The following is a 6,112-nucleotide window of genomic DNA, read 5'->3' as shown; positions in this document are numbered from 1 at the left end:
AAGTTGTATTGTGATAACACTTCTTGTAATACCCCTGTTCCGTAATATGTTAATTGGTCCTTAACATGATGTGATTATGTATTTTGATATGATTTTGTGTTCCACTATATGAAAATATGTGGTTTGAAGTTCTATCTGTTCACCGTAGGAATATCTGTTTGAATAATCAGCTTTGGAAATTTAATTGAGGGCCTTATCGGCCACAGAACCCGAAATCGATTACGCCATTGTGATTGGCATAATTTTTAGAGCCTACGGTGAAATTTAATTGAAAAATGATTCAGGCCAGATTAAATTGATTAATTAATGAATTGGTGCTCAAATATGTAATATTAAATTAATGAGGCTTAGTGGGGTTATATGGGACCCTTATGTATTCAACTCCCTCATCTTATTTCATTCTTGGCTGATTTAACTCTCTAGAGGAGGAGAGACCCGAATTAGAGAGAGAGAGGAGAGGAAATCAAAGTTTTGCTCTTGAATCTTGGAAGTCTTGAAGACAACTCTAGACTTGACCAAATTGGAAGAATTGAGCCCCTAAGTACGCATTGATTCTTGAATTCATGAGTTTAATGTGTAATCTTGTGTGTTCAAGGGTTGTTTGTGATCAAGAGCATGATTTGAGTTGGTTTTTATTGAAATTGAGGCTTGATATGTACATGCATGTAAAGAACTCCTATGGAATCACAAAATCTAGCATGTAATTTGTGAAATTGTGAAAGATTGGTAGTGTAATCCCACATGCAAGCATGTCTTTGTTAAATTTTATGGGAATGAGCACTAATTACATTATTTGAAGTGAATATGAAGTCAAATGGGCATGCATGTCTGAATAATTGAAGATGGGAGCTTTGAATGCATGAATATGTATGATAGAATTGAGTTTGGTGTCAATTTGAGACATGCAAGTGTTTAATCCTTGAAATTGAGCTCCATAATAAGGTGTTTTGGTGTTTATACCTTGTTAGTATACTTATATGTGATATTTGAGCTACAACATGCATGATTTGTTGGTTAAAAGTCAGAATGGAGCTCAAGAACTCAACCTGGGATTCCCAGATTTTCGACGTCCGCTCGAGCGGGTGAAGTGACGCTCGAGCGGAGAAATCGAGCTCCCAGCGTTTTCTGCAGACATGGTTCCCGCTCGAGCGGGGAAGTTGACGCTCGAGCGGGGAGCTATGTAGACAGGCAGTACGCTCGAGCGGCCGAGCTCACGCTCGAGCTGGAATTGAAGGCAACCAGTACTTTTGCAGACCTAAGGGTCCGCTCGAGCGAGGAAGTCCACGCTCGAGCGGGGACCATATTTTCTGAAATTCTATTTTTGCATTTTGTGTTCTGTTTTCCGTTCTCTTTCAGTTGCAAGCACTCTTAGGCATATGTTAAGCATTGTAAATGAGTTGATGAGATAATAATAAAGCCTAAAGAGGAATATGTGAATTAAAGAACGGATTGAATTGTTAATGACCCTTTTGTGTGCATGGAATGTGTAGGGTCAAGCTCCAGGGCGAATCCACAAGCCGATCACTGTGAGTAATATCGATATTCGAATAATTATGAATGTCCAATTGTCTATTCCCTCATAAGCTTTATGAATTGCTGGAATTGCTGATTGGGATTGTGGGCAAAAGTCTGTCATGAAAGTAATTGGACCAAAGGTCGTTTTGAAATGAATGAATGGACCAAAGGTCGTTTTGATGTGAATGAATGGACCAAAGGTCGTTTTGATGTAAATGAATGGACCAAAGGTCGTCCTGATGTAAATGAATGGACCAAAGGTCGTCCTGATATAAATGAATGGACCAAAGGTCGTCCTGATATAAATGAATGGACCAAAGGTCGTCCTGATGTAAATGAATGGACCAAAGGTCGTTTTGACATGAATGAGTAGGCCGAAGGCCGTTTTGACATGAATGAGTAGGCCGAAGGCCGTTTTGACATGAACGAGTGGGCCAAAGGCCATTTTGACATAAATGAATTGGCCGAAGGCCATTTTGATAAAAATGAATTGGCCAAAGGCCGTTTCGACATAAGTGAATTGGCCGAAGGCCATTTTGATAAAAATGAATGGGCCAAAGGCCGTTTCGACATAAGTGAATGGGCCGAAGGCCGTTTTGCCATGAATGGAAACCCAAATGGGCCAAAGGCCAGAATGTTGAAACTACAGTTACTTGATTTGCATTTCGTATAGTCTTATATATTTGCTAATTAGAAGTATGAATTGGGCCAAATGCTGTTTGGAGCATGTTGTTCTACACATTGTGATGTAACTGTCATATTTGATGATATTATTCACTGGGCTATCGCTCACGCTCATTCATGTCTTTGTAGGTGAGCCAAGAGAAGTTCAAACCCAGCCCCAGTGAAGTCTGCCAGGAATAACATGAGTTTGGAGAGTCAGCCTTGTGTCTCACGCACGAGACTCAACCTTGCCATTCTGTTATGTATTTCCATTTTGTCTTGTTGGCAAGGATCTTGTGTATATCAGTATGTAATTGTGATATGGGTTGACTCAGTTTAGATGATCCTGTCTGTAATGAATTTTGTGAAACTGTATTTTTGACGTGGGTTATTAACATATCTGAGCATGGTTTGTTTGATGTGCATATAAGCACGGCTCTATGGACAAAGTTTTAAATTTGGCTTCCCTTTGGCCCCCTTTACTCTGATGTGTTAAGTCTGTTTTGGTTTGAGGCCGTAGGTGATCTTAGGATTACTGGCCGGTTACGTCCTTAACCCATGGGGGCGGGTTCGGGTTGTGACACTTCTGCTATAGAGATTGCTCATAATCCAGTCCAACACGATCGGACAAAGCATGTGGAAATTGATAGACACTTCATTAAGGAAAAACTTGAAGCCAGAATCATTGTTTTTCCGTTTGTAAAGTTTGAACAATAACTAGCCGATGTCCTTACCAAAGTTGTCGCTAGCAGTGTTTTTGGTCACTATTTAGACAAGTTAGGCATGTGCAATATACATGCTCCAACTTGAAGAGGAGTGCTAAAATTAAGGATATGATTTGGTCAATATTTGATTTAGTCAATATCCTTAATTATGTATATCAATTCCTTAGTTATAGGATATCTCTGTAATTTTTTATTCTTTCCTTGTTAATATTTGTACTATATATATTGTACAACTATGATGAATGGAGATATATAGAAAATTATTCCACAATTGTGTTTATTGATAATCAGTCCTATTGAAAAGACAACCTAAAGATTAAGAGAATGAGGGGAAGAGCCGGTGTGAGGATTTTCTAATTGTGAAGACCATTTCTCAGTATCTCATGATGACGGTACGTATTTAAATTTATTAAAGTTTAATTTAATCAAATTATTATGATATTTTAAATATTGATAAATAGATCCTGAAAATATTACCGTGTTCACTTAATTCACAAAGAACAAGGATTTACAAAAGAACATTGAACAGTCCCGAAGCAATTAAGGAAAGCTTTTTGGCGATTAAACTAAAATTTTCATTAATTTAGCTGAATTGTGATGACAAATGTGCCGAAATTAGGATCAAATCGATCTCCATGCATGAAAAAACCAAAACGGGTACTAAATTAATTCAAACATTTCAATTCAACCATCGTTATCTTCGAAGATCACAAAAGAACACAGCAAAGATCTCTCTCTCACTGTGAGCGTGATGAGTCCGTCAATATAGACGAGATGTAATCATGATTCCTTTAGATTTTTCAAGATTAATTTTCGGATTTTCAATCGATATTTTTACATAATATTTATATATCAATGATAAATTTTGCAACATTAAAAAACAATTTTATAAACTTTATTATGTATTTGAAATTATTTTTCAAATGTACCACTTAACTGTTATTTTCGTTTCTCTCTCTCTCTTTTTTTTTTTTAAATAGAAAAGTTATAAAAAATAAAATAAAATAAAAAAGCCTCTAAGGTTTGATCTTTAACAAAATAAATTATGAGTTTTTAATGTTGTCAATTCAAACTCTAATATTTTAATTTGTTTTCAATTTAAGTCATTTGTTTTATTTTTGTTAAGTAAAATTGATAAAAATAATAATAATAATAGTATTTTTGCAATTAAGCTCAAAGAAAAGTAATATTTTAGACATTTTATGTACACCTAGGTTAAATTTTAAGGGTTTTTTTTTAGGATCCCTGATATTAAGATTTTATAGCATAAAAGACATTCAATATTTTCATAATGTCTAAGACTCCTTAACATTTAACATTGATCCAAAGAAATTTCAATCAAGAGGAATTCTTCTCAAAGAAATTCTCTCCAGAAAAATTCTGGATTTCCTAAATAATTTCTCTGAACCAGACAGAGAAAATTGAACAACACATAGAAAATTAAGCAAGGCAGCAAAAATTATGGCGAGAAGCCGTGGATCTAGTCGTGACCATACACTTGGATGGGAAGGAGGAAAAGGTTGTTAGGACAGGAGCTCCGGTGACAATGAGCACAACTGGCGTCCGGATAAGAACCACTTCCCACAGACGGCGCCAACTGATGTTACACTTTGTCCCAGTGAATGGATCGGCCTGGTCCAAGCTCCTCAAGCCCAGGTCCAAATGATCTAGCCCACCGGATAACTTGCAAACAAGTTCAACGGGGAACGGGGTAGTCCCCCAGTGAACCCTCCGACGAGCAAGTCAAGAAGAGAAGTAGAGTGTAGAGGGAGAAATTAGAGATAGAAAAGCTTAACTTTCTTCTTGTCTTCAACGTTTGCTTATATCCTTTGGTAATCATTTCGCTGTCCCTTCCGACCTGCCCTCCTCGCCGAAAGTCTATGATGTAGCTTACCTTGTTCAGGGTAAGGGGGTCCTATTCCGACGGAGAGGTGTTGTCGTAATAAATGCTGTGATGGGCTGCATTAATGGTGATGTGCAGTGGCAATAACTTTGCAGATCTTTGTTTGCTGATGTGGCTCGTCTTTCACCTGCCGTGTGTCTGAATGTCATTGGTTCTTTATGCCATGTTGGACTCCAGCTGTCCTGGACCTCACTAGCTGGGTTATGCATTGGGCTCCAAGTGATGGGCTTGGATTGTTCATAGTGATTCGTGGCCTTTATGGGCTTATACACGTCAGTAGTCCCCCATTCCCGAGTGCAGCTTTAGTCCAACGAAGGGAATATTAATGAAGTAGATGAGGGTGTTAGGGATTGGCAGGATGGAGGTCGACCGGCAGGGGTGACCGAGGGGGTGAACCAATCGGGAGGTGGTTCGATCGTGCAGGGTGACCGAGTGGAAGGGCCGATCACGGGGAGGACCGACAGCAAAGGTTGGCCGAGTGGGAGGGTCGAATACGAGGAGGGCCGACCGCGGAGGTTAGCCGAGTGGGAGGGTCGACCGCGAGGAAGGCCGACCGCGAAGGGTGAGGTGGAGGGGCGTGGGGCTCGAGAGGTAGTGTGTCACGTGGTGATTTGAAGTGGAAAAGACAGGGTGAGGGGAGGAGACAGTGGATCATGGTCGTACACGTGGCAACATCCCGCCGGGGGGGGGAGATTAGGCACTAGGTCAGAAATGAAACGATAGGTCATTATGGGTGTTGAAAAGACAGTTTTGGTGGATGATTTGAAAAGTTTTCAAACTGGCAAAATTAATTAGGATCCTTGGAATACAGGCAAACCGTGGGCTTTTGGCATCATTCGATTCACCTACTTGTTTACAAAAAATCAAAACATTCTAAGTGTTAATTCCTTTGTTGCTCATGATACACCTCTGCAACACTTTTTCAATTTCCTTGCACCTGCATCCGAAGCGATTCACAGACATACCATAGAGATGGCTCAAGAAGAAACTGCGAATGTTAGGGTGGATCCACTTGGTGATGATGATGCAGTGGAGTTGGCGCAACAATATAGGATGGAGAGGGGAGGGGAGTCGGTGGTACGACCCCATGGTTCCACCATGATAGCAGCGCCGAAGCCAATCAGCCAGGCAGAGCCAGATCACTAGCATACAAAGGCAGATAGATCAACGGTTAGTGCAACGGATTTGGAGGCTATACTGGAAAAATACCAGGTGCCTGCTGAAATAGAGTTATTGTTGCCGACGTCGACGGAGAGGCCATCTGACGCTAGGCCAGGGGAGTTTGCCCTTTATGAGGAAGCATTGA

Source organism: Camellia sinensis, chromosome 1 (assembly GCF_055761805.1).
Source record: "Camellia sinensis isolate YWXY chromosome 1, ASM5576180v1, whole genome shotgun sequence".
NCBI classification, from domain to species: Eukaryota; Viridiplantae; Streptophyta; class Magnoliopsida; order Ericales; family Theaceae; genus Camellia; species Camellia sinensis.
This window is presented reverse-complemented; position numbering follows the sequence as displayed.